At 44.6% G+C, this 13167-nt stretch overlaps 1 protein-coding gene across 1 annotated transcript in view; it reads right to left on the minus strand.

The window, feature by feature from the left end:
• The window catches only part of CSMD2 (CUB and Sushi multiple domains 2), a 734622-nt gene that overhangs the window by 358285 nt on the left and 363170 nt on the right, over positions 1-13167 (minus strand). The gene's annotated exons all lie outside the window — the stretch shown is intronic.

Below are 13167 nucleotides of genomic sequence, written 5' to 3' on the forward strand. Positions count from 1 at the left end.
ACCCTGCGATCATAGCAAAAGAGCAAGCTGGAAAGCTTCCAAGAGGCACTCTTAGCTGGAGGATGAACCAGGAGAATCATAGAATCATAGGACTGGAAGGGACCTCGAGAGGTCATCGAGTCCAGCCCCCCGCCCTCAAGGCAGGACCAAGCTCCACCTACACCATCCCTGACAGATGTCTATCTAACCTGTTCTTAAATATCTCCAGAGAGGGAGATTCCACCACCTCCCTTGGCAATTTATTCCAATATTTGACCACCCTGACAGTTAGGAATTTTTTCCTAATGTCCAATCTAAACCTCCCCTGCTGCACTTTAAGCCCATTACTCCTTGTCCTGTCCTCAGAAACCAAGAGGAACAAATTTTCTCCTTCCTCCTTGTGACACCCTTTTAGATATTTGAAAACCGCTATCATGTCCCCCCTTAATCTTCTTTTTTCCAAACTAAACAAGCCCAGTTCATGAAGCCTGGCTTCATAGGTCATGTTCTCTAAACCTTTAATCATTCTTGTCGCTCTTCTCTGTACCCTTTCCAATTTCTCCACATCTTTCTTGAAATGTGGCGCCCAGAACTGGACACAGTACTCCAGCTGAGGCCTAACTAGTGCAGAGTAGAGCGGCAGAATGACTTCACGAGTTTTGCTTACAACACACCTGTTGATACAACCTAGAATCATATTTGCTTTTTTTGCAACAGCATCACACTGTTGACTCATATTCAACTTGTGGTCCACTATGACCCCTAGATCCCTTTCTGCCATGCTCCTTCCTAGACAGTCGCTTCCCATCTTGTATGTATGGAACTGATTGTTCCTTCCTAAGTGGAGCACTTTGCATTTCTCTTTATTAAACCTCATCCTGTTTACCTCTGACCATTTCTCTAACTTGCTAAGGTCATTTTTAATTATGTCCCTATCCTCCAAAGAAGTCGCAACCCCACCCAGTTTGGTATCATCTGCAAACTTAATAAGCGCACTCTCTATCCCAATATCTACATCATTGATGAAGATATTGAACAGTACGGGTCCCAAAACAGACCCTTGAGGAACTCCACTTGTTATCCCTTTCCAGCAGGATTTAGAACCGTTAACAACCACTCTATGACTACGGTCATCCAGCCAATTATGCACCCACCTTATCGTGGCCCTATCTAAGTTATATTTGCCTAGTTTATCAATAAGAATATCATGCGAGACCGTATCAAATGCCTTACTAAAGTCTAGGTATATGACATCCACCGCTTCTCCCTTATCCACAAGGCTCGTTATCTTATCAAAGAAAGCTATCAGATTAGTTTGGCATGACTTGTTCTTCACAAACCCATGCTGGCTATTCCCTATCACTTTATTACTTTCCAAGTGTTTGCATATGATTTCCTTAATCACCTGCTCCATTATCTTCCCTGGGACAGAAACGCCGAGTCCCCTCGCAAACCCACTGATCTAGAGCTGCCCACTGGTGCATGACCACTTGCTCTCCTTGTTCGGCCTGGCACTTCTTCTGAACTCGGGGATACAGAGTCAAACAAAAGGGGAAGGTCATTAACCATTCAGGCTTTTTGAATCACACCACAAGTGACCACAAATTACAAAATAGCTGACTTCCCTGTACCAGGCGCTAGGGCAGTGGTTCCCAAACTTTTCGGCATCACGCTCCCTTTTTGATTTTTGAGAAACCCTCATGCCCTCCACCCAATAGCAGCAAATCTTGTTGAGCCAAAAAAAAAAAAAAAAAAGGAACTGACCGAGGCCAAAATAAAATAGCACTACAACTTGGGGGGGGGGGGGGGGAATTGACGGGGGGGGAGGGGGGGTTGCCTTGCATCCCCCCTGGAATTTCTTCACGCCCCCCCAGTTTGGGAACGCATGACCTAGGGAGGTTTTTTTTCCCTCTCTCAAGCAGAAGCGTTGTATTCATAACTGGATATGTTATAAATAAATGGAGATTGCCTATCTCCTAGAACTGGAAGGGACCTTAAAGGTCATTGAGTCCAGCCCCCTGCCTTCACAGCAGGACCAAGTACCATCCCTGACAAACTTTTGCCCCAAATGGCCTTCACAAGGATTGAACTCACAACCCTGGGTTTTAGCAGGCCAATGCTCAAACCACTGAGCTATCCCTCCCCCCATCTCTCTCTCTAGTTGAGGACAAGGAATGCAGGTTGGTGGGATATGTACACATGAATAGGGGTCTGGGAAGACTATACATCAGTGGGAAAAGGGTCCAGCCTGAACAGGCATTGCACTTTAAACATGTTTTCCCCTTTGTCCTGGAAGCCTTGGAAGAGAGCTGCACTGAACGGTGTCTTGTTTTGTCTTCACACTTGTTCTGTAAAAACACTTTCAGGGTCAGAATTCTTTCCCCCTCCTTCTATGTTGCTAATTAAGACAGCATGGAATGCTAATTTAACTGAAAACCAGTAAATAACAGGGGAGGGTATAAATGTATTCCACACCTGCTTATTAATATTCATGGTATGAAAGCTAACCTTACTAAATAAGGCTTTAGGGAAAGTGGTAATAAATGTGTAAATTAACATACTAACACGAATAAAAGGTGCAACTGGTGCCAAATTGTGGCCACTCGGAAAGTTGTGTTGAATGTCCAAGGTAAAGGTGAGTCGGCAATAAAGCAGTTCGTTTACCCCATCCACTCCCAGGTCGCCCCTTTCTTCTTTAACATCAGTGACCAAGAAGTGAGCATCTTTGGAGAGGGCAAGTTGACATCTCTGCAGGGCTCAGCTTCCCCAATGCTTGCAGGCCAAAGAATCAACAAGCATTCAAGGATCCTTAACAAGGACACACTGTTCATTTCCCTAGAACTAAGGAGGCAGTGTGGGAGTGACAGAGGGAGTTACTCCACCAACATACCTCAACAAGAGCTGCTTCTAGGGCAGATGAGGTTACTTTGGTCACTTAGCAACCTCCACCAAGTAGCCAGAAACTAACAAGAGTGCTGGGCAGGAAGGCTGCATGCAGGGCTGCTTCCTATAAGAAATGACCCATGCCTATGGTTGCCAGATGGTTTCAACAAATATACTGGACACACTTGACATTACATCACAATCTACATGACATTTTATTTAGAAAATACCGGACATTTCTATTTTCTCGTTTCTATTTTCTCAATGTGTTTCCCAAACAGAATGCTCAAATACTGAACCATCTGGTTCAAAAACGGACACCTGCCAACCCTATCCATGCCCAACAACTGACTTCACTAAGGACACCAAACAGCTGTCAATAAATGATAACATGGGATCCACACCAGCCGGCAGACGACTGGAGCCCTCAAATTCCAGGTGGAAAGCTTCATATCCCATTCACAGCCCCATGAAGCCACTTACCTCCCCCAACTCCTCGTTTAATGATAAATTGTTTGCTTTATACATTGCAGGAAAAAATACTCTTGGCCGAGTCATCATGTGCCACGTCATAGCCTGGAACTAATGTTCACAGAAGAGTCATATGTACCAATGTACCCTTGAAGACGAGGGGTTCGAATAGCAGTATTAACAGCCTTCACTACAGCAGTGCAAACAACATGGCCATGATAAGAGCTATTACAGAATCCAATTACTTTTAAGCAAAGCCCATTTAAATATTTTACTGTACAACTGTGTCACTTCTTTAAAAAAAAAAATCCACCTTCTAACACCGTGTTCCATTCTGGACAAAAGGAAAAGAATCCAAGTAAGTCAATTCCATTCTTAGAGAGGCTTTAAATTTCATAACCCACCCTTCCAATAACAGACCAGATAGCCAAAGCAGCCGAAAAAAACCTACATCAAAGTAACACCCCATGATAACTTGTATCTTTCTCCTGGCAAACAGCAGGCTCTTGGGAGGACATTAGTAAATGAACTGCACAAAGAGGGTGAATTCAATACATCCCTGTTCTGTGTGTTAATGAAGCAGCCAAGATGAGGCTACTGCATCGTTAACATTTCTCTGCCCCCTCCTGTGCAGCCTGTATACCAAGTTTAACCTTCAGCCTCGTCCCACATGGGTGGTACAAGTCTAGGCAACTGTAAAATACGATCAAAAATGTTTCTCTCCTGCTAATTCTTAAGATTCTTCCTAGACATTTATTGGGTGCTTATTTAGATTTGATTTTTCCAAAGCCCTTTGAGGCATAGCATGTTATAGGAAAGAATCATATAGGGCATGTGTCCACCCTTGGTTAATTCGGGGAGAGCTGAACCAATTTTGCTTAAAACTTTTCTAAATAAATGAATAAAAAGACTCGTCGCTGAGCTGAGAGATCAAACCTGGGCTGCTAATTACTAATTTTGAGAAAGTTAGTATGGATGGGTACAATGGCTGCACAGTTAAACGTAACCCTTGTCTTAGCCCAAAGGTTATAATGTTATTGTGTGTTTTGAAACAAGGGTCAGGGTACATTCACATCAACCATCTTTATGCATGTGCAGAGCCAAATTTTGCTTTGGCATCAGTACGTATCAGGAGTAACCCCACTGCCTTCAATAGGAGTAGAATGGAATAGAATGTACCTGTTTAATATGGCAGAATTTGGCCTGGTAATTTGTGCATATCCATTACCTGGATGAGTGACTCCAGTAGCCAGAGTATTTACAATGAGTAGTCCTGTGGCATCTTAGGCTACGTCTACACTGCGAACTATTTCGGGATATCTCCATGTCTTAAGAGCAAGTCTGTTATATGGAAATATAACAGGATCACTATCCCACGTCCCTGTAATCTCATTGCACGAGAGTTAAGGGACGTTTCGGAATAGCACTTTATTTTGAATTTTGGCGCTGTGTAGATAGCTTATTCTGAAACTTGGTACTATTTCAAAATTACCTCGAAATAAGTCATACAACTTGCATGGTGCAAATCGTGTACCTTATTTAGAGGTAAGGGTGCAGTGTAGACGCACCCTTAGAGACTAGCAAAAATATATATAGTATCCTGAGCTTTTGTGGGCAAAACCCACTTCTTCAGATGATGAACTGGAGAGGAATCACAGAAACCTAAGTATTCTATTTAAGTTGTTTTTATAGCTACAGACTAACACACCTACCCCTCTACGACCAAGTATTTACATTTGCTTAACTTAGGGGTACAAGTAGATCCCCACTGACTTCCAACTGACCCTGTGTATGTAAAGTTAAATGCCAGAAATCTACTGACGACTGCATCTTAGTATATCATTCTGCAAATCTGCTTTAAAAACAGCCTAGATTCTCTTTTGTCTCGCACCGTGTGTAGCTATTTATACAAAATGGCTAGTCATTGAGAATGGCAGTGTTTTTTATCCACTTCACACTGGTGTATATGGTTCCACAAGGGGTGGGTTGAAAGAATCAAGTGGTGTATATTTTGTGTATGGAACTCATCAACACTTCCTGACACGGAATCAGTCCACAGGATTCTGAAGACATAAAATATCCCTGCAGAATTTGAGCATCAAACCCTCATTTCAACAGGACTGTGCACTGGCTTAAGGTTAAGAACCTGCTTAAATCCCTTGTATTCTTTAAGGCACCAGTGCAACAGTCTGCCACTCCTCAAACTTCCTCCTCCATCTCCTCCCACCTTCATTTTTATTTTCTAAACTGAACTAGAATTTTAATTTAAAATGTTGCATCACAGTGGGGTGGTCTCCTGTCCGATCACAGGTCATAAGCATTGAACTAATATCTGGGCTGTAGGAGCACTCCTTGGGCTCTAAGCAACACAGACACAAACACACACATACAAAGACATACACCCACACATGAAACTCATACATCTAAAGCTAGACTTTAAGGACACTCTGAAGTCTCTCGCTTACTCTCTCCCTATACATTACAGTGCACCTGTCTGTCTGTCGGAAAGTCCATTTGTTCAAGAACTCCTCCTAAACAGTATTAGCTAGGGCTACCAAATTGGGTAGGCAGCTTCCTCTCCTCCTAAGGTCAGGGTCTGATTGTGCCAGGACAACCGGAAGCCTCAGGGAAGGGACTGTTTTCCATAGTATGGAAAGGGAGGGGCTGCTGTTTGGGGGAACGTGATATGAGGGTGTCCACTGGGAGCAGCCATACCACCAAGGAGTGGCCAGCAGGGCTGAGGATCTGCCATCTTGCCTCCTAGCAGACCAAGTACGTAGGTCGCCTGCCCCAAACCCTTTACCCCCCATATGGCCTTTGACCGCAGCACTGGAGTGGGTGGGGGGAGAGAATAGACCCCTGGTAGCTAGTAGGATCTGGGGAGGGGGAGAGCCCAGGCCCCAGGAGGCTGGGGAGTAGACTGGGAGGGAAGAGCACAGGCCCTGGTCAGGTTGGTGGAAGTGGTCGGAGCAGGAGAGAACAGGCACCAGGTGGGCTGGCGGGGTGGCTTGGGCGGGTGTGTGAGAGAGAACAGGCCCTGAATGAGCTGAAGGGTGGTCAGTGAAGAGAGAACACACCCCTGGTCCCCAACTTCCTGCACCCCCCCCCCCCACACACACACACAACCGCAAAGCCCCACCCTGAAGGGCCCAGGCAACACCAGGTAAGTCTTCTAGTTTATTTATATAGTGACCGTAATATCTGAACACCTCCCAGTCTTTAATGAATTTATCCTCACAACCCCCTCAACAGCAGGTCAGTGATATAGTCCCTATTTCATAGAAACCAAGGCCCAGGGTGAGTGAGGGTATGTCTACACTACCCTCCTAATTCGAACTAGGAGGGTAATGTAGTCATACCGCACTTGCAAATGAAGCCCGGGATTTGAATTTCCCGGGCTTCATTTGCATGAAGCCGGCCGGCGCCATTTTTAAATGCCGGCAGTTCGAACCCCGTGCCGCGCGGCTACACGGGGCACGGAGTAGCTAGTTCGGATTAGGCTTCCTAATCTGAACTAGCTGTACTCCTCATTTCACGAGGAGTACAGCTAGTTCGGATTAGGAAGCCTAATCCGAACTAGCTACTCCGTGCCGCGTGTAGCCGCACAGCACGGGGTTTGAACTCCCGGCATTTAAAAATAGCGCTGGCCAGCTTCATGCAAATGAAGCCCAGGAAAGTCAAATCCCAGGCTTCATTTGCAAGTGCGGTATGCCTACATTACCCTCCTAGTTCGAATTAGGAGGGTAGTGTAGACATACCCTGAGTGACTTGCTCAAGATGACGTTAGATGTCTGTGACAGAACAAGAATTAAACCTACGTTCCCTGTCTCCCAGGCTCATGTTCTAACTGCTGTCTCTAAAGAGGAGCCGTACTTTGCTACATGAGTAGAGCCAGTGATACCACCAAATCTGTATGCCTCTCGAGGTACCATTCAGTGTGAATTCGTGTTGCACAATTGGACTAGGAGTATTGCTTGTATGTGGATATGGGTGTGTGCACGTGTCCATACAAAGATATGCAATTAATGAAGGTTCAGAAAAGGGCAACAAAAATGATGAGGGGTTTGGAATGGGACCCATATGAAGAGAGATTAAAAAGACTTGGACTTTTCAACTTAGAAAAGAGGAGACCACGGGGGGAGATGATAGAGGTCTATAAAATTATGACTGGTGTGCAAAAAGTGAATGCAGAAAAGTTATTTACTTATTCCCACAAAATAAGAACTAGGGGTCACCAAATGAAATTAATAGATAGCAGGTTTAAAACAAACAAAAGGAAGTTTTTCTTCACTTAGTGCACAGTCAACCTGTGGAACTCCTTGCCAGAGGATGTGGAGAAGACTAGGACTTTAACAGGGTTCAAACAAGACCTAGAGAGATCCATGAATGGCCTCTGTCTGTCTGGAGATGGATGACAGGAGAGAGATCAGGTGAGGATTACCTGTTGTGTTCCCTCCCTCTAAGGCATATGGTATTGGCCACTGTCGGCAGACAGGATACTGGGCTAGATGGACCTTTCATCTGACTCAGTATGGCCATTCTTATGAAGCGTGTGTCACAAAGCCATTGGGTCATACCACTTTATTAAACTGTGATGAGCAAAAGCTGGTAACGTTATGTCTGGATTCTCCACATTAGCAGAAGAGGTCTAATTTCCTCTCTCTTCTTTAAAGTAAACAGAATAATAATGCTCACCCTTGCTAGGGTTTCTGACCACATTAACTTCCCAACCGATGAGGAGCATTTCAAACCCCATCACCAAATTGCATTTTCAAGACCATATAAAGAGTAGTTAAACAATTAAAGTGATTTTTTAAATTGATTCCAGTTATATAGGGATTTGCTCATGGAAACTGGCTCAAGAACATAAAGTCTTCATCTTCTAATTAGTTAAATTGCATCAAAATATAATTTGGGATAATACATGTGAACTCTGCCTTGAGACCAATCTATGACCCAAAGAAGGGAGAATTCCACCGGACACAGGAGCATTTTGTCTATGGGCGCTATTGTTAATTATAACCCCTTTGGGTGTTGTAGATTACATAGCATGTAGTGATTTCATACACACTGGCTACGTCTACACTGGCATGATTTTCCAGAAATGCTTTTAACGGAAAAGTTTTCCGTTAAAAGCATTTTCGGAAAAGCGCGTCTAGATTGGCAGGACGCTTTTCCGGAAAAGCACTTTTTGCGGAAAAGCGTCCGTGGCCAATCTAGACGCACTTTTCCGCAAAAAAGCCCCGATCATCATTTTTGCGATCAGGGCTTTTTTGCGGAAAACAGTACTATGCTGTCTACACTGCCCCCTTTCCAGAACAGTTTTCCAGAAAAAGACTTTTGCCCGAACGGGAGCAGCATAATATTTCCGGAAAAGCACTGATGATTTTACAGTAGATCGTCAGTGCTTTTCCGGAAATTCAAATGGCCAGTGTAGACAGCTGGCAAGTTTTTCCGGAAAAGCAGCTGATTTTCCGGAATAACTTGCCAGTGTAGACACAGCCACTTTGTGCTTGCTCTAATGTCTAAATTGACGGGAATCTCTCCATGGGCTTCCCCAAGTTTTGGATCAAGCTTGTCATGTCTTTGTACATCCAAAACAATTTGGATTTGTCCAGCCCACAGTATTAGTTCTAGGTGATCCTGGATCCACGGTTCTGATTCGGCTCATTATAACGATGGTCAGTGCTAGCTGTGAAATTGGACCTAGTCGCGAAATGCCCTAAACTTAGATGTACAGATCTGAGGTTAAGGGTTAGGATACAGGAATGTTCTCTCTCTCACCAACAGAAGCTGGCCTCTCTAATATCCTGGGACCAACAAGACTGCAACACCTCACCCCCGAAACACTCATCACCAGAGCCCAGAATAAGATGGCAGAAAACCCACTCCGTGCTCCCGGAAGGGGTGGGGCCTCAGTTAGAAGGGGTGGGGTCAGGGCACCGCCCACACAGTGCTGCCCCACCCTCCTGGAATGCACCACATGGGGCTCCGGCAGCAATTTAAAGGTTCTGGGACTTTGGCCACTGGTGCTGCCACAGTAGCAACAGCGGCAGCCCCATGCTCCTATGAATTATGGGCCCTAGGACAGGCTTCCCCTTCCCATCCTCCTCCCGTCGGCGGGCCTGCTGAATATATTCAGGTGTAAGGGGGTATCAGAATTCAGGCAAGTGCTTAGAACCACAGCACTGGATAAACAGCATTAACCAGGAAGGAGGGGGCGAATCCTCTTTAAAACAAATGACTGTCTGTAGCCATGTACTTAACGGGAAAACATGTTCCTCTCCAGCAGTTAATAACTCATTTTTCACCATCAGGACGGGATCCCACCGTTTCAAATAATCACTAGAAAGCATTAATGATTAACTGATAATGGAACAATTAATTACAATTAAACACGCACTGAATGTAAGCGGCTGCAGCAGCCCTGAATGCAAATGTCACGGATTAAGTCACAACATCTCAGATGCCAAGGGTCAGCTGCTCAGATGGTGTGAAATCAACACAGCTCCACAGATTTCATTAAAGTTATGCTGCTTTACATCTGGGAGGATGTGCAGACCTAAGCCTAGGTCTAAAAGGGTACGGCTACACAGCACAGTTATTTCGGAATAAGCTATTCTGGAATAGTTCTTCTGAAATAGCTTATTTCGAAATAGCATGTCTACACTGCAGGGAAGCCTCAAAATGAGTCCAAGGCAGGTTTCCCTAATGGAGATGTGCTATCTTGATTTACAGCCCCTGGAGGAATAACTTAGAATGGCCCTGGTGAAGGGCTATTTCGAAATAGCAGCAGTATAGTGTCCACACACGCCTTATTTTGAAATACCGTATATACTCGAGTATAAGCCGAGATTTTCAGCACAGTTTTTGTGCTGAAAAATGCCCCCCTCGGCTTATACTCGAGTCAGCATCTCGAACTGAGGCGGGCAAAGCCGCAGAGGCGCGGGACGCCCCCCCCCCGCGGCTGCGGCTTCAGTCCGGGAGCCTGTGGTCTGCTGGGGACGGTCCCCAGCAGACCACAGGCTCCCAGATTGAAGCGGCAGCAGCGGAGGTTCCCCGCGCCTCTGAGGCTTTGCTCTGGCAAAGCCTCAGAAGCGCGGGAACCCGCCCGGTGCCCCTGGTCTGCTGGAGACGGTCTCCAACAGACCAGGGGCACCGGAGCAGCTTTCGCCCCGACTCATTTCCTACCCTAGGCTGCCTTATTTCCTACCCTAGGCTTATACTCGGGTCAATACTTTTCCCCAGTTTTTTGGGGTAAAATTAGGTGCCTCGGCTTATATTCGGGTCGACTTATACTCGAGTATATACGGTAGCTATTTCAGAACAGGCGTTAGACTTCATAGAATGAGGTTTACAAGTCGGAATAAGCTGTCCGTTATTTCGAAATTATTTCAAAATAACGGAATTGCTGTGTAGCTGCTCGCATAATTATTTCGGAATAGCGGATGCTATTCCAAAATAACTTTGCTGTGTAAACACCCCCAAATAGACCAGGCAGATTGGCTTCTGGTATGCCATCCAGCAACACAAAACGAGTAGCTGGATTCAGTTTATCTTAAACTGAGCCACTGAAGTATCTACACAGAATGAGGAGTACAGGATGCCGGCGGGGTCTCCTCGCTGTTTGATTTTGGGGGTCTACACTACACCCCCCTCAATGGAACTCTAGAAGAGCGACCTCCAGAAGGTCAACCTTCTCCATTGTGTAGACACGCCCTAAACATCTTTTAATAACTACCTTGTTTAGTGTTTGTATTGAGGTAAGACCTAGAGGCCCCATTAAGGATGCTATGCCATCTAGTAACTCCCTCCCCAAAGCTGAGTGAGTGGACTTTCACTGAACCGTGCAGTAGGAATCCAGTACTGTTTGTGTTGGATGGAATCTAGCACAGGGCAGTTTAAGACTGTGGCATATATTCTGCAGTGTACAGTGGTGGAAGTGGATTTGAGGGATTGTCCTGTGATTAGATTTAGACTTTCATTCCTTAACTTTTCAGGGCTGTGTTCGGTACAGAACCTATAGCACAACCCTATCTGACATACAATGCTGGGTAATTGCCTAGTAATAAAGCAGAAAGCAAATTCTACAGGCTTAAACACACACAGCTGCCCATAGAATGACTTTTCTCCTTCCTGCGTTCCAAAAGACACATTTCTACTAGATGATGCACAATGAATTTCCAACCTCTGCCATTAGCCCAATAAATGATTGCATTTCTAGTAGCTCAGTGAGTCACTAGAATAAGTGAAAATCTATTTTGAAACCTTGCGCTACTGTAACTTTCTGGATCTTATCTGAGAAAGAAGACTACTAGCAACTTTAAAGCCTTTTTAACCATTCCCAGTTTTTTTCTGCCAGCATCATTAGGAGACATGAATCACCCGATTACATATTCTGCTTCCTGAATATGGTGACATGTTAACTGGAAATTCTAAGGTTTTGGATGACTAGCTGGGCACATATTGAAGAAAAAAAACTAACATTACTCATTCATGGAAGTTCAATGTTCATTCTAAATTAAATCTTCTTTTCCAATACAATTAGAATAGGGAATGGATGAGAGAATGGATGTTCAATCCCCAAATGGTTGAGGTTTAGAAAAGGCTGGATAATTTTTCTGGAGGTGAAGACTGAAGGAGCGGAGGGCAACTCATATGACAGTTTTGCCCAGAGCTGATGTGGATGTTTACACCTGTTATGTAATTGCCCTCATATTCAGTGATTCTGGGTGAGAGGGGAAAAAAAACAAATCAGTTTGATCATCATTGCTTTCCTAAAAGGATGATCCACTCCCGTGCTCAGATGGTGCTTGGTCCTGCCATGAGGGCAGGGGACTGGACTTGATGACCTCTTGGGGTCCCTTCCAGTTCTATTGTTCTATGGGTGCATCTAGACTGGCGAGATTTTGCGCAAAAGCAGTTGCTTTTGCGCAAAAACTTGCCTGCTGTCTACACTGGCCGCTTGAATTTGCGCAAGAGCACTGACTTTGTAATGTACAAAATCAGTGCTTCCTGCACAAATTCTTTTACACTCCCACTCAGGAAAAAGCCCTCTTGCACAAGAATTCTTGCGCAAGAGGACCAGTGTAGACAGGGAAGAACTGTTTTGCGCAAAAAAGTCCCAATGGCTAAAATGGTGACCGGGGCTTTCTTGCGCAAAATCGCATCTAGACTGGCCACGGATGCTTTTGCGCAAAAGCACTTTTTGTGCAAAAGCATCCGTGCCAATCGAGACGCGCTTTTGTGGAAATACTTTTAACAGAAAAACTTTTCCGTTAAAAGTATTTCCTCAAAATCATGCCAGTCTAGACGTAGCCTATACGTATGCAGAGCACCTAACAGAAGCAGCTGCCCATCTCAGTGGGAAAATAAACAACCAGCAGCTACTCTATTGAAGTTAGTGGAATCATAACCAGCAATAGACTCTTATCTTGAATGTGTTTACTCTGGATTTCCACTAGTAGGAGCAGGAAGAGAGTTCGGACTCCAAAGTTTCCCAGGAACTTGCAAATCTGGCCTGTGAAAAGTCTATTAAAGTCAGAGAAAAGGCAAAGATTTTCCTGGGTTTCATCCCAGAAGCCTTCTAATACCGATGTAACTACAGCATTAAAGCAATTTCCCTTAACTGGAATGGAAGCCTCCAAGATTAACACAGCTCAACAGCATCCGTTCTTATATAATACAGAAATGTTAATACTACCAAACATGTGCCTTCCAAGTAAACTCCATGAACTATGATCTCCTGATCTAAATGATTTTACTTGGGCATTTTTTCCCTTTCCAGTCTCTTATTTTACATTTGATTTAATCATTAAATATTTATACCGTTCA

The sequence above is a fragment of the Pelodiscus sinensis genome, chromosome 26, assembly GCF_052426305.1.
Source record: "Pelodiscus sinensis isolate ZL-2025 chromosome 26, ASM5242630v1, whole genome shotgun sequence".
NCBI classification, from domain to species: domain Eukaryota; kingdom Metazoa; phylum Chordata; order Testudines; family Trionychidae; genus Pelodiscus; species Pelodiscus sinensis.